Source organism: Thunnus thynnus, chromosome 24, assembly GCF_963924715.1.
Source record: "Thunnus thynnus chromosome 24, fThuThy2.1, whole genome shotgun sequence".
NCBI lineage: Eukaryota > Metazoa > Chordata > Actinopteri > Scombriformes > Scombridae > Thunnus > Thunnus thynnus.
The window spans coordinates 11,871,521-11,893,812 of NC_089540.1; the positions used below are offsets into that span (position 1 = coordinate 11,871,521).

General features: G+C 38.9%; 1 protein-coding gene across 5 annotated transcripts in view; it reads right to left on the reverse strand.

Moving 5' to 3' along the window:
• Positions 1-10,849, reverse strand: part of LOC137177060 (neural cell adhesion molecule 2-like) — a 432,349-nt gene extending 421,500 nt beyond the window's left edge. For 2 of the 5 annotated variants that reach the window (XM_067583159.1, XM_067583153.1), the window contains exons 1-3: positions 10,747-10,849; positions 10,533-10,673; positions 9,887-9,994 (exon numbers count right to left, since the gene is read on the reverse strand). The gene's annotated coding sequence lies outside the window, so the exon portion shown is untranslated. The other 3 variants (XM_067583154.1, XM_067583157.1, XM_067583158.1) reach the window with 3 other exon arrangements.
• Between the last annotated feature and the right edge of the window lie 11,443 nt (positions 10,850-22,292).

Consider the following 22,292-nt stretch of genomic DNA (forward strand, 5'->3'; position numbering starts at 1 on the left):
GTGACACACAATTGAAATCATCTTTTATAAGTGTAACAGAGGTCTTCTACTGTCAAGAAAATAGTCATCTGGTTTTAGAAATCAACAACGTTTTCTGTTGCTTTTTTTAAGTTGAAGCTGCTGTTTATTATGTGAATAGTAGCTGGTTTCTACACTAATCAAACTACCTGTAATGAAAGCTGTTAGTTTATGATTTTTTTTTTTACTTTGGAGTTAAAAACTACATCCTTGAGTGAGAAGAACATTTATTATCCCCACACTGGCAACAACCTGTACAGTTCAGATCTCAGACTTTCTTTTTTAAATCCCCCTCGAGTACGTCCTTATCCTCAGACGACTGACTGATTGATCCAATTTTCTGATTAATAATACCGCTTGCCCAAAAACTTGCTGATTTTTATACTGTGTATGTTGTGTGAAGTTCAGACAGCTTTTTGGAAAGACAACTGAAATCTCATCAAGGGCCGCTAGAAAATGACTTAGACTTAGAAAATGATGATTAGAAAAGAATTACATTATTATAATTACTTCACCTTCAGAGCACATAGAGGAAAATTGCATGGCTGACAGATTTTGACCTTTACTTAAATAAAGCTTCAAGTATTTGGCTAAAACTAAAACTATGCAGTAAAAAACAATCTTCTTTTGGAAGGAATGGGTGGAAAGGGGTACATTAGGAGATTTATATTGCACCAATACACTTTAATCATTTGATGATCGAGAACAACAATATGATTTACCTAAAACTCAGTTTGGGTCAAGTTTTACAATCTCCAAGGTTAGCAGATAAGTTGCAAAAAATTCTCCAGGACTTTGGCGAAATGAATATATACATAATAATATATATGAATAAAACTGTTGCAGCCCTTAAAATTTTCTGGGAAGGAGATTTGGGTGTATCATTTGATAAACATGAATGGGATGAGATTTGCAACAACTATATAATGATATCAAGAGATCTGAGGGTATGTGGTGGTGATGATTATTGCACTGGATGTATTGGACCAAGACAGCTATTATGATTGGACAGCAAGTCATCCTCAGGAACTGGAGGATGCCTGGAGAGCCTCCTTTTCAGGACTGGGTGAGTGAATTAGGAAAAGTGGCTGCGTATGAAAGAATGTCATATAGGATGCAGGACAGGACAGAAAAACAGCTCCTCCTCCTTCTTTTATAACAGCAGCAGTGTAAAGAGGAGGTGGAAGCACTGTTTTCGATTCCTATGTGAGAGATGTGCTTTTGTATATTGTCTTTTGATTTTATTATAATTTTATTTATGTATTCATCTTTAATTCTTTTTTCAGAGTTGTATTGTCTCTTCTTGCCAACAGCTTTATTATGTATCACATGTCATCTGTTGTATGATTGATGTCTATATAGTAAAATAAAAACTGTAAAAAAAGAAAAGAATGATGTGCCCTTCATTGGAAAATGAAACAATGACACAAAGCGTATCAAGTTCACATAAAGGCATCGCTTAACGAGACACACTTCCATCATCAGGCTTTGAATGAGACATAGAAGCTCAGGTTTTGAATTGTTTGGCTGCCTGCAGCAGGTCTGGGTCTCACAGGTAAAGAAGTAGATCAAGAGCATTTCAGACCAAGACCGCTGCCTGTCCAAGTCCTTTGGTAATGTCTATTATCCTGGTTTCATCAGGTCAAAATCCTGTTCTCGACATCAAAACGATCTTTGAAGTCTGAGATGGTCTTTTGATGTTATAAAAAATCTTGATGACCGAAGGTTAACCATCAGGTCTTTAAACCAGTGGTTAAGAAAAAAACACTTGAGTTTTTTTTTTGTGCAATACACTGGGGACAAAGTATGTCTCTCTTTGTAGCTTCTCATTTTATGGAAATATGCCCAGAAGCTGTCATTCCTTATGAAAGAATCAAACATAACTTAATAAAAGGACAGCTGAAGGTTGCTGCTTGAGAATTTTCTCTACAAATCACTTTTAAAAAGTTACATTTCAGTGAGAACAAATGAATTTTCATTAGGAAATGCAAAGATACACAAGTATTTTATACTTTTGCCCTTTAACAAATTGACAAAGTCTCAATTATAGCAAATATGAATCTGAACGGTTTCAGTTTTAACTCACTTGATGAAAAGTAAAGCTTGTTGAGAGTGTTTCTCGTACTGATGCAATTTTTCACCACATGAACATAGATTTTCTGTTCTGTGGATGTGAACACAATATTTTCTACCTTTTATCCAGAGAACCCACCGAAATCTGGACACATGTACAGAGATAGTAGAAATAAAAGATCACACCACCCTTTCAAACATAATTACTTTGGTGGTGGAAGACAGTGGTACATCACTTAAATACCTTTACTGTAGCTTTGCTTAAAGAGACTATCATGCTAATGCCATAGTATTCTTTTGTGCAATATTTTGTCAATCTTTTGTTTGAATTTCTGTGCATGGCTTCATATTCAATATGGAAGGAGATACTGTTGATGCAATGTAAAAGATCCTAGATATGTAAATTACTTATAACAAGACTAAAAATCTTACTTATGCATAGTATGCATTAGTTTAGCATTTTAGCATGCTACTGTAACATTTACCAATTAATAGTAAACAGAAACTACAGCAGAGGATGATGGGAGTTTCATTAGTTTTGCATGATATTTGGTCATAAACCAAAGTACTGAACAAACTAGATGAAAAGTCCAGTTATTATAATTCATCCTGAGGGTAACATGAATGTGTGTACCAAATTTCTATTTGCAATCTTTGTTGAGACTCAAAACTGCAAATGTCAACCTCATGGCGGCGCTAGTGGAAAAGTCAGAGGATCACCAAAGTCACAGAGAGCTGAAGTGAATCCTTGCTCAAAATCTCACTGATATTTGTAGTAACATATGTAACTAAAAATCCAGCCTTGGAACAATACCAAAAATGTCAATCTGCTGGTGGCATCCGAGGAAAATTCAGGGTATCACCAAAGTGAATAAGCTTCATTATCTGGGGATGACTGTGTAGTCTGTAGAAAATTTTATCTCAATCCATCCAATAGCTGTTGAGATATTTCAGTCTGAACCAAAGAGGTGGCCCGACTGACCCTGCCATCCCTAGAACCATAATGCTAATCACACATTTTGAGACAGAATTTGAACATTTCAAAATGCAACTTTGGTATGTAAATGTCCACGACCCACTTTGACCTCCATACTATTACTCTCTGAAGCCCCTTTTTAATGTCAAACTGCTGCTTGTCTCTCATTGTGTCTTCAAATGATGGAGAAATAATCACAGCAGGGTTTAAAGAAAGCTTCATGAGTAATAGTGACAAAACGCATGATGGGATAAAATTGATCAATTAAATTTAATCAGCTGCACTTCATGGGTAGTCCAGGAAGAAAGCATACTTCATACTAATTTAGTTGCACAAAAAAAACCTTGATTGTGGCGAGACTTTAGATTGGCACTGTGTTTATTTTGATGATATCTTGTCTCTGCAGCACATACGAGTAGAGCCAGTCATGAGTGGCTATTGATATGAGCGCCACTCAGCCTGGCACTATATGTACGCACTGCAACCTTATATGACCTTTCCAAATCAATCCACTGTCTGCTGAAACTAGCTATAGGTCGAGGATTGTCGCGTTTTCATTACATTTCTCAAACACAGGAAAAGGTGAGGGCTGCTAGAAGACGAGACAGTAGTAATGATCAAACACACTCGACTGCTGGCGCCCTTTCAACTCCTAGGTCCTCTCTCCTGTAATGTCTGCCGCAACGTCGCTCAAAGTTGCAAAGTCTAGACTCAAAAGGTTGCAGAAAACTTTTGCTCAAGGAGATAAAATATTCAAATTGTACACGAGGTTTCATGAACTTTCATGACATCTTAAGAGCTTCTTTACGGATAAATGGCACATTTAAGCGCACTTATTCAAAATTGCAGCTTTTTCTCCAGATATTCCAAGTTTAGGTGCATCTCCTTACTATCCACTCTTCAGTGGGTAATTCTGAGTCCTGCTTGTAGTTAGGTTTAGGCAGCTAAAGCACTTTGGTTGAGGTTATGGAAAGAATGTTGTTTCATGTACATCTTAAAGGGGACATTTCATGCTTTTTGTGATTTTCTGTGATTCTTCAATTTCTTTCACAGTAGCCGTTGTTGCTAAGGTTGCTCCATGGGTTTTTCACATTGTCCACTTGCATATTTTGGTTCAGATTCAGGCTTGAACAGGTATGGATGTATCTGAGAAGTTTCAATTTTGAGTAAAGAACGAGAAAAAGAAGCAAAATCGGACTACTGCTGTTTGTTTATGTAGCTTCCTGAGTCACCGGAAGGCTGCTAAAGGACGCTTCCTGAAGCTAATTTATCAGAATAGAGTAGGTTCATCAGGAGGGGGGCCTTAAAGAGACAGGAACTAAAACGACCTGTCAGACAGAGGCTGAACTGAGGGGCTGCATAAAGGGTCAGTAGAACACAAATAAGGAGTTTTTGAACTGTAAATCATGTAAAGATATTCTAATAGAACCCCAGAATGAAAATATAGACCTGGAAATGTGCATGATACGTCCCCTTTAAAGTAAACTGGTCCTGTCTTTTGCTTCAATATTCAACTTAGACAATGATTTTTCTCCAAACTTAACCAAATCCTGCACTTACACACAAATATAAACATAGTTAAATTATGCTTTACTTGCTACAAGTGGATATTATATTGCATAGATGTAGATTTGGGTGGATAATAGACATGTCAAGGTTCTTCTATCTACATTTTGTACCTTTAACTCTTCATAGTGTTGCCAGTAAGATCATGTCATAAGCTCAGTTATTACAGTATGGATCATTATAACATCAACATTACTCATAAGATAAATCAGCCACAGCTTATCCAGCTAATTAGTCTGTGAATGTCATGTATTATTTTATCAGGAGAATCCTGGTAGCAGCAGCCTGAGCAGCACAGAGACGCACAGACAGGTGAGCTACAGGCTCTGAGCTCTGATGTCAAAGTGACATGTCTGGCTGTACAAGTGGAAGTTTCAGGATGGTTTCATTAAAGATAAGTTGTATTGATGCATAACTTTGTCAGTTGCCGGACATTCATGAGCTGTGTGGCCAAAATCAACAACATGAAAGAGCTACAGAAACAAGTTATTATGTACAAAAAACAATGTTTGAATATTCCTTTTGGTCTCAGAGTGACAAAGTGGGTGAGAACACATTATTTGTCCCTGTAACACATTGATGTATTTCTTTTCGTACTTATCATTTGTTTGTTTTAGCCAGTATAACATCTATATTTATAGCTTTGCTTTTGCTACCACCCCAGGTTTGTTTGTGTTTAGCATTGTTTTGTTACATTTATTTCTTCTGGTTTAGTCAAGACAGACAAGTATTGATTATGTTCTGTTTATTGAGTTATATATTAGCTTGTTGTGTTATTTACCATAGGTTAGGTCAAGTAGGGAGGATTTATTGTATTTAGTTAAATGTTGGTTTAGTATTTATGTGACCTGTACTCATTTGTGGCTTATGATAGGCGGAGAAAATGGAAAGTATTGTTTATGATGTAACATTGTTGTTCACCTGTTATCGGTGTGAAAGACTAAAACAACCCTGAGAGAAATATGGTTCTGTCTAGACAGACTGGAGGGCCTATTTAAGGGAAAGAGAGCAGAAACAAGAGGATGTCTGTGAGTCAAGCCATTTGTTTGTTTTCATTTCCTTTTTTCGAGACATGTTTTTTTGGTTACGTGGGTCTGAATAAATCACTTTTGTTACTTACTGAACAACTAAGTCTCTGTGTCTGACTCCTTTCACCTTCCTTGACGCCTTAGCTAAGCTCCCCTCACACTCAGATTTACAATAATAAAACAAAATATGAAATATCTGTTTAATATCAGACAGTTTCATAAGATACAAGTCCTGTTTTCAGCAAGTTATGTAACCATTAATATTGAATTAAGTCAACGTTTTGCAGAGTCAAGCTCTTTGTGTGTGTGTTCATATAAAAGAGAAAGACAGAAATTGCATATTGGTCGTCCCTACCAAAGTTAAAACCACACAAGAAAGATATTGTAGGGAGAGCAAATGAAAAACAGTATGTTGTCAGTGAACTTTTAGCAGATATGTTCAATATTTTGCAAATATTTTGACCGATATGTAATTAAAGACGGTTCCTCATTATGGTGATAAAAACGTAATTATCATTAACACTTGTTTGCTGTTGCACATCAGCAGTACATAGAACATAATTTCTAGGAGAAAGGTTTGCTTTTTCACTAAATTTCATCTTCTTCTCTGGATTTTTTCCCCCCCTCTGGTTAAAGATTTGCTTCATCCGGTCGACTTGCTGCTGGCTGAGCAAAAATATGTTCAGTGACTCTCTGAATAGAGGACACGGCGGTTTGACAAGGGAGTAAAATTCACGCAGCTCCAGCCAAGATCTCAGTGTAGTTACTTTCTTTAAAAGCAAATAGTTCATATACTTAGCAGATGGACATTCACAGAGGCCACAAATCTGCATCTGAATAAAACATGCGTCATAAAATCAGATAAGAGGGACTTTTCTAAACCTCATGAGTCCTTATAAAAGTTATACATCACTGATAAACAAAATTAATTGCCCTCTCTCTTTCCCAGAGTTAATTGCCTCTGGGCGTTTCATTCTACAGCTTAGCTCCATGTTTGTTTTTAAATTATTTATTCATATAGGAAATTATAATTCTTAACACTCGCTTTCTCTCTCTGGCTTCTCTGTCATGCTCACTCAATTTTCCTCGCCAGCCAAAAAAAAAAAACAGAGGTCTAAGGTGAGCGGCAGTAGAGATTTTCTGTCATGAATAAACCATTTCATGCCCTCTCACAACACCACTATTAAGCAATTTACTGTTTGAATCAGCACGGCTAATATGCCCTGGTGTGATATTACCACGAGAAATATGCTTTAAAGAGTCACCCCAGTGGTCAAGTTGAAACACACGCTCCCTTCCTCCGGGATGGGAGTCACATCGTACACACACAATTATGTTTAAATCCCTAAACTGTAAAGGGCATCAACAACAGTCCAGAAAAGTTGAACAATATTGACATTTATTTTTCTGTTTTTATTTGAGGCCACAGAGCTCTTTGTCATTCCTTCCCTGCTCTACAAGCCGCTGTATCAAGTTGGAGGGTATGTCTATCTTTTATTAAAGCTTTCTCCTGCAGCACTGTCTTCTTCCCATACTGAATTAATGCAGAGCCACGCTTTTGCATTCCTGCCGTGTTGCAGCCATACATACAGCAGTCTAATGGAATAAAAACAGAAAAATGATACAATTTACACCATGACCCGGGCCAATATTTGCGTCTAATTGGCTGTGTGGACATTTATTCCTTTCAGATAGCTGGAGTTAAAACTGACTGATTTAACGGCATTTAAAATACATGCACAAATAAGATATGATCGTTAAAGAGCAGTCATAAATGCTCAAATAAATGGATTTTTGGGGGTGCTTTTATAAATCACACATTTCGTGATCAAGCAGGGTTTTGAGATGAAAAGCTTTTTAACGCCTTTTACATAAGATTAGAAATTCATGTTTCAAAATGTTCAAATAGAGAGCAAACCAAAAATGATGTCTTCCTAAAATGATCAATAAACAATCAATTATTGAACAGTACAGCAACAAAACTCAACGTGGATAAACTTTGCAAGGCATGAATGTGGTTTTTTTGAAATCCAACTGTGTCACTGACAATAAAAGTAACACACTGCTATCCATCTCTATTCTCTCCTCTGGCTTCTCTGTCCTCTTCTCCTCAGTTCAGTGAGTCGAGGATAAATATCTGCATTTATTCTACAAAAGTTCAGTTTACCTTTTGTTTTTCAGCCTGAAACCGTTTCTATTGGCGACCAGAGATTTGATCTGTATGCTACAAGAGAGAAGATCACAGGGCAGGGCCAGCCATGTAGGCAAGGACTTTACTTCTGGGACGACCGTGGCTTGAATGTTAGTGGGGAAACAATGAGGTGGTAAAAGTTTGAAATTCCAAAACAGGTTAAAGACCTCATGAGGGCAGTTATACAAGCAAAGAAGCTGCTAAATGAGCAAATGTCTGGAGACATAGCGTAGTCAGTGTCAGATTTTGGCACCATCTACAACCAGAGATCCATGCACATGAGGCACATGTCCACAACTGAGTCCCATCAAGTCTTCAGAGTTAAACATCGAGATGCATTATCGCCCAGATAAGCAGGATGATGTCATTTGTCTGATCTCACATGGCTATGGTTAAGGTTTATCTAGATTTAGATGCTAAAACAACTTGGTTAAGGTTAGGAAGAAACTGTGGTTTTGGCTCAAATGTTTGGGGACCTTTGTCTTTATGGTTACAATATTATCAACTTGGTGACAGTTAGGGAAGGATATCAGTCGTGGTCAAAAGAAGCTGCAGTAAACATGAAGTGAACATGCTTAAGTCTGACATTTTGTTGACCAATTCCTCCGACCCAACCTCCTCCCTCTGCAGGCTGTATAACAACAACACCATTTCCTCACTTGATCTCCGAAAGACGACAGTTATTATTACTATGGTTGCTGGAGGGCTTTGTCACTTGAGTGTAAACAAATGTTTTTGGGCATTTGCTGATATGACGGATGCTGTTGTTTTCTCAACAGGACAACTTATAGGTCATGTCACGTCCGCTCAGCCTTCCACACCCATCACGCATCTCCCTGCGAAGGCGTTAAAACTCACTTTCCCTGCTCGCTGCTGTGTCTACTTACAAGAACCTTCCCCGCAGCAGCCTCCACCTGCTCTGCTCTGTTTCAGTGCACCCTGGAGGGATGCATTGTCTATGTTAATTCCCACTGGAGGATTATTGTAATGCTCCCGGAGTGTTGGTTAACATGTCGCTATGGATTTCGTGCTGTTATGCTGAATTCTCTCAGCAGGGAGCATCCCCGAAAGTTGAATCATATCAACAGACCAAACTGTATTGTCGGCTCCATTTCTGACTGAATTAAGGCTGAGTGTGTGTCAGAAACATTGTTCATAGCCTGGACAACTGTTTATTTATGTCTCTGTCTCTTAATACAAGAATGTATAGAACAAAAAGAGCTTTTGATTTATGCTTTATGATGACTTAACTTCAGTTTGCACACAGCTTACACCAGTGATACCCAACCATTTTTCCCTGTGACCCCTTAAAATGAAGCCATATCTACTTGTGATCCCCCATCATCAAAACCACACATATCAATGAGTTGTGAGATGTTCCACCTAAAAGGGATTTTCTCTTTTGTCATATTGTTTCATTTGAATAATCTTTCAAGGCTGAAAAGAAGAATTTCACAGGAAAGAAGCACATAGAGAAAAGCTGTAAAAAATACTTCATTTCTTGAAGCTAATTTGTGATTAAGTAACCACAACCTTAGCATTGTGTTGTAGCGATGGGACAAACTAATCACAAACTACCCTGCTGTTATGGTTGCTTTTGAAATTGAAGTGAAGATCAGTATTTTCATGAATATAACAACTTATAACATTTCATTTAGGCCACTCCTGCAGATCTGTCTACATTTCTAGCAGCACTGGAAATTACAGTTTTCAGACTGCAAACAGTGGTCATAGTTTGTTAGATAAGTTAGATAAGCACAGATTTGTTGAGACTTGACATCGCCTTTAACCCTTTAACAAGAGCCATTGTCTCTCCAGCTCTGAAAAACCAATTGAAGCAAAACATGGTGGGCCTAATAACACAATGCCCCAACAAATTCCAAGACAATCAGATGAGACATCTGCCTCCCAGCTTATCTAAGTTTCTCTCTCAGAAGTGTACGTACAATCACCGTACTTCCTCCCGACGGATGCACCCCGCTGGTGTCGATGTCTCAGAGTGATTAATGGTTGTTCATTGTACCTCACACTCACCTGCATTCAGCTGTTTGATTGATGGGCCTGTGTGCTTGACAGATGGACAGATGTGGCACAGTAGAGCACCCAGGCAGGGAGCGACGCATCGGCATCAGCAGCCACTTCCTACTTAGCGAGGACACGGAGAGGAAATTATGAAAGTGAGAGGGACAGAGAGAGAGAGAGAGAGAGAGAGAGAGAGAGAGAGAGAGAGAGAGAGAGAGAGAGAGAGAGAGAGAGAGAGAGAGAGAGAGAGAGAAAAGAGAATCAATTTGTCATTTTCAAAAGTGCAAATGGCTCAGATTTTTGTTTTTCCGTATATGAGCTGGTCGAAACAGCATCTGGTTGGCATTTTGGTGAAAATATCACTGAGAAAACATGAAACAACAGTGACAGGTGACCAGATTTATGTGCCCTCTGTGGGCATGTTTTTACCATAAAGCTTTTTGATAGAGAAAGCATTGCCTCAGGGCTTCCTGGTGGCGCAGTTAGATGCAGTGCACAAGCGTAACAACCGAGGTTTGTAACATTGGCTGACTGGGCTTCGGCTCAAAAACAAGTCATGCAGGCTCCTCCCTCCACTGGACTCTACGCGTAATACTCTCCTACAATCACGTGTTCGCCCACTGAAATTTTCGTAGCTGGCTAATCAGGATGTGCCTACTTGAATGCATGTGGAGCCCACAGTATATAAGGCAGCGTTACCGCAGTCCACCATCCTTTTCTCATCTTCTCTCCTTTCTTCAGGGCATTCATTCATCAAGCTCCAGCCACTGTACCCACAGAGTCCAGTGGACAGCTATGCCTGTGTTAATAGAACTAGGGTTACGATATCGTAACCTTTGATTTGGGAGATAGTGAGATATGATAAAACAGACCTTCAGTCAGTAAGAGGCAGGCAGGCAGAGACAAAAAGTAGTCAGACAGCCACTGTGAAACTGCCAAAACCAGAACAGGGAGGCCAGAATAAGAGAGCTGCAGCACAGACTGAGGAAAGCTGATTGTAAATGAGGAACAGGTGAGCAGCCAGGTTAAAGGTCAGCTGACAGGCAGAGCAGGAAAACATGCTGTCCCCAGCTATTGGACAGCTGAGGGTCTGTGGCTGCTCACTGTGTCCCAATTCCACACTACTAATTCTAAGCAGGTTTTGAGTGTGTAGAGTGTTCATATTGGAAAAGTGACAAAATTTAGTGGGCTGTTGATTGGCACCATTGTCCCCGAATGCACCAAGGGAGCAGAGGAGCAACTCACAGCTGCAAAAAATCAAAATAACTTGTGGATGGTGGCGACAAAGCTCCAGAAAGTCCTTGGAAAACAAAAATACATCTTGGGGAAAAACATTTTGTGAGCTTCAATTGTCAGTTTCATTCCAAAGTTGGCATCCGAAGTGCTTGTATTACATCATTTCCTGTAGGTTAAAAACAGTACATTCAGCTATACATACAGCCATATCATGGCAATTGGTATACAATGCACACCGTATGTAATTTGTATCCGGTGGTATTGGGACACAGTTCCAATTTGTCTTAATTTCACAACAAAAACCAAGAGAGTAATCTGTTGGTGAACTGGAAACAGCAGAAGAAGAAGAACTGGAGGCATAAGGGGGATTAGAGGAGGATATTTTAAACGCTAAATCCACTTTTTTAATTTAGTAAATTATACAGGCACTTTATTATACTGCAAACTAATCCTACTGGTCCCAGACACTGGCGTTCTTTGGGGACGGGGTTGTGTCCCTGTTGTGTTGGGTCGTGTGTTCACGCTAAAACATCATTTTTGGACTCATCACTGAACTCAGTTGAAATAGATGCAGAAATACTTGTAAGACAAACTTTAAAAGTGGAGCTTTTATAATATTTTTGCATTGATATTATGTAAAATCAAGTAACGTAACATGCAGATACTCTCTGACAACTGGTTTGTTTGACATAATCGTTCACAAAATAGCTTGTTTACAGCTTTTTTGGAGGTTTTATGCACTGACTTTATCACAAAAAACACAGAGGAAACAGAGGAGGTCAAAGATAAAAACTTAATTCATGATTTCATAATTGCTTTCTTTTTTCCAGTCAGAGATTTTGAGTCATATTTTGTGTTATCTGTTTCATGTTGTTTGGTCGTAACTCTGCCTATGGTGGCAAGGATAAATAAAGGTTAAATAGATAATAGAAGCCAATATCAACTGTAAACTAAATCCTACATCTGCTGTGTCATTATTGCTGACGCTGGTCAGAGAGCAACTTAATCAGCACAGCAAGTCACAGTGCTTTTTTTAAATACATTTTTCCAATTTACATCTGCTCACACTCTCACATCAGTAGTCTTAAAAATATGGAATAATCACCTGCAGAGAAATCCTTAATAGATATGAATATCAGCCTGTATGACTTTCCATCAGTAATTTGATCTATTTTCAAAACAAGTCTTATTTACTGGTATGTGACACCCTTTTCTCTCCCTTATTCACCAGTAAAGCTCACCATGCAGAATCTGAGCAACAAGACAGAAGCAGTGAGCTCTCTATTCTGGGCTGCTGTTTCTGAAGTGAGAGCAGTGGTTTCAGTACGAGCAGCAGGCAGAGCCATAAATCATACATCTACTAATGGCAGTTCCAAATGAGCCCTCTCATCAGACAAGACAAGTGCCTTGCTTTGTGTGCTACTTCAAGCTCCACTATAACATCTGTGCGCTCTCAAGCAACTGTGCATGAGATGTGTGTCGCCCTTGTATTCATTAGGAATTGTCTACTGAGCCCTAACAGTTTAATTTAGCGTAATTTAGAGCGTATCTGAAAAGCTGGCTGTGACAATCAAGAGTAGAGGATTCTTACTCTGAGAGGTTGTGTGTAAGTTTTTCTTCTTTCTGCAAAAAAAAAAAAGTCACATTTTTCAACTGCAAAACTTTCTCATTTCTTTCAAACTTTAATTGCATTTTAATGTGTCATATGGTGTGTGTGTGTGTCCACTCTGGCTGTTTTTATTTTTTAAAATATCTAACAGTCATGTCACAATTATAAAATAATATAAAATGTTACAGTTTTAAAGTTCTGAAACAGAGAATAAGGCACGTAATATAAAAAAAATGTGCTCAAATAGACAAAAATACTCGCTTTTCTACAGGATCTTTGGAAAATATTGAAATTTTGAGACAATAACCAGAAAAAATAGTCAAATATGTATCGCTGCAGGACCAAAATACAAACAGTTTAATTTTAAAATGACCTGAACCCTATCAGAGCGAGGTTGAGGGGCTCTCGAGTGCCCTTGTGCCAAAACGAGGATAATCCAGCGGCTGATACAACACCCCACTCTGAGACCATGAATTAAAAGTCATAGTCTGCAGCCTGCGGGACCATGACACAATTTGATGTGTAACCCCAGAAGGGGTCAGTGTCTCTTTTTGAGTGCCAAAACCATTGAATGTTGGGCTTTTGTTCCATTTGGCAAGCGTATAATGGAGTTTGAGAGGGGTTTGCTGGTGCTGTACGGAGATAGGGACTGAATGGAAGAGAATGTAATTACTATACCTGTCTATGCAACAATGGCTAACCACCTTTGTCGCCCCTCACTCCACTTGAAGAAGCCAGACAGCAAGTGCTGTTGGATTGTGGGAGCACAAAAGCCGCCCGTGCTGCGACTCCCAAATCAGTGTCTTGCACTCACACTCAGACAAGAGGAAAAGGATATGTCACAGTCCTCTTTATTGTGTATCTGGAAGTGAATGTCTGCTATTCTAGCAGTGCTGGCAATGTGTGTTTTTTTTTTAATTTATACTTTGTTGTATAAAAATCTAATTTTCAAGATGATACACGGCCAAGAGAGGAAGCAGAATTATAGTGGGGTATAAAAGTCGCTGGCATGCAAACATAAAAATAACTGGGTGATAAAAAATCTGCGCGACTTTAAGGGAGGGAGAAATAAATAAAACTTCAAATCTAGACAGGTTCAAATTTGGCAAGACGGGCTCAGTCAGACGAATCATAACCCCTTAACATCCCATTTCTCCTTTTTATTTCCCCTTAAGTTGCTTCAAGGTTGGAAAAATCATCTTACCCTATACTGTTTGTCATATATATTCTGTCTCAACTCTTCATTGAAGCTATAAATCAATAATCTGTGTATATAAAATTACAGTACAGCTTCTCATTTTTGGTATCTTTGAAAACCTCCAGACCCCTCTTTCTGCCACTTCTATTGCAATAAAATGCAGCGTTTTATTTAATATATCAATACAGTCTCCTCCCCCTCCATCTCTGCTTTCCTTGTGTCTTGTGTCTCATTAGCAGGCAGCAGAGAATAACGTGCTCCCCCTCATGGCCACAGCTGCTTATTGCCGTAGATTATTTCCATAATATATTGCATTTTTTTATCACTCAAATTTTAAAGTTACATCATTCATTATCCTCCCCCCCCTCCCCCCTCTTTCTGTTACATGTTGCATGAGAAGGATGAGCTGCTCATCAGGTGTCACACACTGTCCCACGACCTCACAACAGCTTGTCATAACTCCTCTGGGTTATCGTGCAGCTGACGGCGATGATGAGCATCCTGCCCACTGGAGCCAATTATAGAGGAAACACACTGATGACATCACAGTGTGATTAACTAACATGATAAGAGGGAGGAGTAGGAGGATGAGGAGAAAAAGGGGTGATGATGGTGGTGAATATAAACATGCTGAGGATGATGAAGAAGGATGTAACATGGATAAAATGACATAAGATCTTGAGGCTACGCCTTTGATTCTCCACTTTCTGTAAAGATCTCTGATTAACTCTTATATTGGTTAAAAAAAAACTGAAGTTTAGTCCGAAGCTCCAGAGCTAAAGTCAATCTATACAGCGGAAAATGAAACAGTCGTCCTTCAAAGCTCGTTGCTGCTTCAGTCAGCTCTTGAAAGAGGAGCAGATGCTGTGACTTGGCAGGTAAAAACACTTATCTTGTAAACAACAGAGTATCAGATTTCAAACTCGAGGGTAGCACATAGGTGCTTTATGAGAATGTCAACAATCATGGATTGTTGGAACAGTACCTGCTGCCTCTGTTTTAAAATCCTCATAGTCAAATTGAATCTATTTTACATTTGAGCTTATTTCACAAATGTATTAAATGACTTATAATGACACACAGTGGCCTGTTATATGGATCAGATATATGACATTTCAATAAGCTCTTATCATTGAGCCTCACATTGACTGCTTCACCATAAAATCTATTTTATTGCTGCTTTGACTCATTACAAGATTGATTTCTTAATGCACCAGGTGGATATGCTTCCACACAGGGCAGAGAATGATTAAGTACTCTTTTCTCCATGTACTTGATTTAAATACAGTCTTGACAAATCTGATATACTGTACATGAACACCTATTAACATGAGTTTTTGAATTTTATTTAGTTCCTTTTTGGCATTTACACACCGCAGCGTCCATTGTTATGCTGCCTGGAAAACATACATCACTGTAACCAAAAGTACAGACACTGTACGCTTGTATTTTCTGCATTATTAATATTTGCTGCTGCAAGACAAGTTTCCTTTTAAAGGACAATAAAGTGAAGTGTCCAGACACAAAATTCTTTCAATGCTGAAGTTCTGTTCCAGGATGTTATGATTTAAAGCAAATAAACAGGTGCTGAAATCACCCCTTATACCACAGGTTTTTTTTCATTTTTTATGCCTCATATGCAAGCTGCATTATAAAAACTGCAACCTTCCTTTTAGACGAAACCTATTTACTTGCTGGCCAACTGCTGAATAGACATTTTGAGTAAAAGGAAAAGGTCTAAAGATGTTTTAAGTCTTGATGTACAATATTCAGTCAGTGGTGGTGGAAAATCCAAATTAGGCAAACATGGTTGAGCCTGAAGTTGAGGTAGAGGGAGTGAGCAGCAGCAGACACTCAAATATAACATGTCATCAACTGCAAACCTTTAAGATTGAATATGTCTTTAATGGAAAAGGAATCTTTAATATTGCAAAAAGTAAAAGTGTTGCTGGTTATCATTTGAATTTTTTGGATAGTACTGCTGTTATTAATGTGTCAATGCCTCTATCAAAAACCTTTTCCAGTGGCTTACTTTTTCATAGAACAAAATAAACTCATGTCCTCTAATTAAACACAAGCAGCTGTGCGATAACTAAATGAAATGAAATGACCTGATCATGGTAACACTTTTGGTAACACTTTCTGTGATGCCCATGTCTATAATGCATTATAAATATACTTATAATGCATTAGAATCTGCTTACAGCACTGTGTAATTATACTTATAGGGAATCATGAATATTCATAATGCTTTACAACAATAATCATAACACATTATAAAGCATTTTATAATAATTTATAAGGTCAAGTATTATAATACTTCATAATTGCTGGTCACTAGCTGACATTTTTTTGCAAGGTAGTGTATTATAATTCTCATACTTTTAATACATTATAATAATTTTAATAATGCATGATAATCACTGTTATAATACATTATAATTACTTATCACTTACCGAGATTTTTTTAAGGAGTCACTTTCGTTGATCAAACGTTTACAGTAAAATATACAGCTGCAGGTAAAGTAGAATATTTTTCATATTATAATGCATTATAAGTATGTTTATAATGCATTGTGGACATGGGCATCATAAAAGGTGTTACCAAGATGGTAGATTATAAATTTCAGCACACATTTCAGTACTTGACAGATTAATAGTCTTGACAGACACATTTTGTACCAACAAAGTATTTGTGTTCAATATCCAGCTCTAAGAATAAGTCAAATTAACTTCAAAGCTGCTGACTTTGTATTAGATAGAGGATGTGTGGCGCAGCAGAATAGCGGTCATTAAGCTGCTTGTAGCTTGTTAGCATCCTCGCAGCTGCTGAGGATTCAGCGTCTTGCTCGAGGACACTTCAGCAGGGTGGAAACTCTCCAAAACAACGACTTGAGCCTGGTCCTCTGTTTTTGAGAGGCAAGAGTCTGTTTACCCAGCGGACCACCCTGCCACTCCGCCGTGTTCTGCCTTTCTAGCTACTTGAAAAGTGTCAGGCAGGAACAGATTTCTTTTCATACTCTGGCCTTCCTCACTTTTCGGTGACAGCTGCTGAGTTGGCACATGTGCAGCATGCTCTTAAGCACAATCTTAGCTACGACAGCAGCGCTGACGGTGCACAGACACAGAGGACACTCGGTGGATCTTTGTGACTCTTTGTGATTGGCAAAAAGATATCAAGTGGAAGGACCAAAGCAAAAGCAATTTTCAGGAGCTGAGGGGAATATATTGAGGTCAAGTGAACTTCTTTTTTTTTTCCCACATTCACTTTACATGAAGTCTGGTTTCTAACACATTCATTATGTCTGAACAGCGGCCCCATAACAGCTTGTGGCACAGTTCTGAATACTGATTTCCTAAGCTCTCATGATGTATTCATGCAATAGTTATGGCACATGTGACAGCGGTAGAGTCGAGTCAGTAGGGAATAATGTCAAAAAGCCTTCCTTCAATATTTTTGGAATAAAATGAGAAGGAGACGTCGAGTTTTATCTTTTTTATTAAGGTGCTCTTCAAACATTGTGCCCTTTTGTGCAATCATTTTAAGCAAACTTTAGAAAATCTTTGCTTCTACAACGCAATGCCGCATGTAATTGTGATCAAACAGACCGTCTGACAAGTTGAAAATCAAAATAAATATGCTTAAAATGTTCATCAGTAGAGATCTCGGTGAAGCCACAGAGGAAAACAACCATCCAGCTTTCAAAAAGAAATCAAAAAGCCAATAATTGCTCATATTCTCAGCAGTGGGAGCTTATTTTCATAAGTGTTCAGCTATCCTTTAAGAGTCCTGAAGAGCCCTCGCCAGTTCCCCATCACACCACACCCAAACACTCAACACAGGGTGACAGAACGAGAGCAAAAGGTGAAATGTGCTGGGATGCATGATTTTACGGGCCCCGCTTTAAGTCTGGCGATTCTGCAAAAGGCATCTCACTCTCTGGGTTTATTGACCGGGTCCTTTCTGCCTCAGCTGCAATGACCATCAGATCAGCCATCCTTTACTGCACAGTTTATGAACTTCAAAGCCGCGTGGCCAGAAGAGAGCGGATGATGGACTGCAGGGACGTTAAAGAGAGATAGCAAAGAGCCAAGGCTCTGTTCCTAGCTGTTTAATTTCAAATGAGTAGGATGACAAGGCATCCTGAGAGTGGAAAGTATGGGTGGGCTGTTAGGTAGTAAATAAATCAGAGCAAACGTCTACTGAGGCACAAGGCTCTGTGATGCTTTGTAAGCAGGAGTCTCTGATCAATATGTACATTTACAAGGTAGCCAGAAAAGAGGAGAGCTTGTTTGTGTTCTTGGAGTACTTCGGCTGGTGAGATTTGAGTATAGTTGGAACTTTTTAAGTGAGGGGTTGTGGCAGTATGAGGGCAAAGTGCTAATAAATACCAAAATTTGGAAAAATCTGGAAATATGCATCATACTGTATCACTCCAGTTCTGGATATTTGCGACTTCCAGATTTAATAAATAGTTTGACATTTTGGGAAATACGCTTATTCACTTGCTTGCCAAGAGGTAGATGAGAAGATCAATACCACCCGCCATGTCTGTGGAGCTGCAATAATTAGCCGATTGATCGGTTAGTTGATCGACAGAAAAATAATCGGCCCTTGTTTTGATAATTGATTTATCATTTCAGTCATATTTGCTGGTTCCAGCTTCTAATATATGAGGATTTGCTGCATGTTCTTATCATACATGATAGTAAATTTAATATTGTTTAGGTTTTGGATTGTTGCTCAGATGAAAAAAGCAGTTTAATCACACAGCTAGGAGGTCATAATGGCTGTTTTTCACTTCTTTCTGATGTTTCATGGACTAAACAACTAATCAATTACTGAAGAAAATAATAGGCAGATTAATTGATAATGAATATAATTGTTAGTTGCAGCCCTACATGTCTGTACAGTAAATATAAAGCCCCAACAGCAGCTGGTTAGCTTAGCCTAGCATAAAGGCAGGAAACAGGGAGACGCTAGCTGTTTCCCCCTGTTTCCAGTCTCTATGCTAGGCTAAGCTAACCAGCTGCTGGCTGTATAGGCATATATTTACCATACAAACATGAGAGTGGTATAGTGGTATCAATCTTCCCATATAATTCTCAACAAGAAAGCTAATCTCCCAAAATGTCAAACTTCCTTTAAAGACATTTAATGAAAGCCTTCTTCTTCCGTTTATCTTTGTTAGCATCCATGCCAGGCGTGGGTGTAGATTTAATGTCTCCTACAGTATAATGGCTGTTTGTTCTACCACATGGGCTGCAGTAATGATTTCCATTAGTTTCCATCTTCATTTATTATTTCCAAAGATGAAATTCTGTGTTGGTGTTGGAGCATCAACAAAAGCAGCACAAACTTCTAAACCTGTCCAATTTCTCACAATTAGAGGAAAGTGCTTTCATAAAACATGATGCATGGGAGATATTGAAAATCCCATCACCCCAAACCTCTTCCGTAATAAAACTGGGCAACTCAGGGGACAAAGACTGGAGGAAGGCTTTATAATATAACTAATACACACCTCCAACACTCTGAGTTAGGCACCTGGACACCAAAGATTTGAACACTTCTTTATTTAAGTCTGAATAAATTTACCTTGTCTTGAGATCTTGATTGTTAATTTCAGCCAGACAATTGGAGCTGGGACCTGTTGCACACATCTGTACGACGCCTGTAACAGTTTGTGTCTGCCTGATGAATTTAATGAGTGCAGTCTTTGTGGAAAAAGATGACCTTCGAAAATGACATTGCCAGATAAACAGACTTTGTCTCCGCTCAAACAAAATAACAGCAAATGTTGTCCCCGAGGTCCAGTGGCTGCTGATTTGCAACTCTCTATTAGGATGGAGTCTGATTTCAGGTGATATTTTCCACACACACATGCCCACACACAGCTAGATACACCCGATGATACAATCACACATGCACAACTGCAGCGCACACAGACAAAAACAACCACCCGAGTGCACAGATTGGCTTGTATAAAAAATAAAAAAAAGATTGCAGAGGAGTTTCTATTGTCAGCAATTCGCTCCCAGGCTGCTCAGAAAAAGTAAAAAATCTACATCACGCATGAAATGAAGTGATGCAAAGGAGCAAAAGGTCCTCTCATATCCCTCTTCACAATGCTCATGTTTGCAGCTCTTATCAACATTATGATCTAATCTGCAAAGTCATTCTTCTCTTGATGCATTGAATGGCTGTGCCATTATGTGTACCATTAGAGAATTGAGTTTTAAAAGGCTAACAGCTTTTGTCACTGATTGTTAGCAGGCCAGTCATGTGCAGCGAAGCCTTGGCCCAAAATATGGGCAGATAGGTCTTCAGTCATGAAATTAACAAAAACTAATGACTGTTCGCTTTTCTGAACTCCTGTCGTGAGTTGTTCACTGATTTTTGGGTTTTTTTTTCATAATCTTCCTCCAAATCCAGGTGATCATGTGATTCATGCTGCTATCAGACTACACCCCTACATATTACAAATAAATTCTGGTGGTGTACTGGAGTGCATTATATTGAAAAGTGTTCTTAATATTTATCATGCATGTTAATGAGGTGGACAAAATATTAAGAATACTTTTCAAGAAGGGAAGTAACTAAGGGCGGTGGGGCTTTAGCGAACAGTCACGAAGGCACTTTCAGGATAATATTTTGTATGTTCAAAAGGATAAACACAAGTTCTGGGCAAAATTTTGGGCTAAAAAAACAGTTTGAGATGAAGCTGACTCACAGCTCTCTGACATAGTGTGAAGCTAATCTAAACTGATGCACTCACTGAGCTTGAAAAGGGTGTTAGCAAAGAAATAGATTAAAAAACTCTTCTGCAACCAAGTGGTGATGGAATTGATCCCAACAACTGCCAGATTATATCCATCAACAATTTCCTGTCAAAAGTTCCTCATTTCTACATATACAACCTATTCAAGTTTATGAAAATAAAACCATCTAAATGGTTAACTGTTCATGCGAACCGCGTGGAACAACAGACTGTCAGAAACCTGAACCTGCAGGGCGTTTGATGGGTTGAGCTTTCTACCCACGCAGCTGCAGGTTCCTACACTTCCTGAGGACAACAACACACAACACAACACCCCAGACTTACCACAGATCTGCTTCTTCTCAGGCGATGATTTCAACCTCGTGTGACCGCTCTCCTCACCCACTCCTTTCCGTTGCAACACAAGTGGCCGATCACACTTTGGCGTTAACTCTCGGAGAATTGTTTTTCCTTTTTCACAGGTTTCGGTCCACCCACACTGTCCACTCACAAATTACTTTTGATTTGCTCATTTCACAATATCGGATTTACAATTGGATTGTTCAGCTAAAATGGCTTTGTGTATTGTCCACTGGAAGAGGTCCCAAAACATCACAAAGAGGAACACAGGTATTGATCTGGATGAGCACAGCCCTCTGATTGCAAGGCCTGTCTGGATGTAAGCACAAAGGTAATGATTCAGGATACCAAGGCTCTCCACTACAGGAAGCTTTTGTGCTTCAGAAACATTTATGTTCCTCTATGGGCTGTCAGCAATTTTAATGAAGTATATTATTTACATAGAGCTATGTGCATTGATTTTTGCATGTTGAATTTTGCTGTGTTCTCCTGTTTTTTCACTCTTTCTCGCTCCTCCGCAAGGGATTCTTCTAACAGGTGGCTGTAAAAAAACAAGATCTGGATTACATATTGCACTTTAGGGAACAGTCTGGGAGTTGAAGTTGGCGAGGTGTGTAGTGCCATGGGGATGGGAGAGAGGATTATTCTTTCCAAAATTTGCAAGTCTGCCTAACTTAAATGGCTGTGTCACCTGCAGTGATGATGGTAGGTTGGACCAAGACCGCAAGGAGTCACATGACAGATAACCGAGCTGTGAGGGAGAGGAAAGAAAAGAAAACAAAGTTATGATACACAAATCTGTTTTCCAGTTTTTGGACTTTTTGTCTAATCGTTGATTTTTGGTGAAATATTGGATCATTTGAACATTTATTGAAATGAAACCATGTGAGAAGTTTAGAGGGAAAAATCACTATTTGTTGAGCTGTTCACAACTCATAGACATCTGAAATGTGACCCAAAAGCCAAAAAGGATGGAAACCACTGGCTTTTTAACACATTATAGCTCAATGCTTCATCACAACTTTAATGACATTATCAAGTATTTCTTCCTTGCTGTAGTCATGTTGTAATGTTTATAATAGTACAAGCTAGAAAGGCAACCAAAATTTGCCTCTTGACAATCTGTCTGTTTCCATCTGTCACATGACCCTCTTCTCGCAGGTCATGGCTGCCCCTCAAGCTCCAACCCGATTAAGATGACGGAGGATCGACAGAGTAGAACTCCATTTTGTCTTTGGCCACCAAGAAGTAACA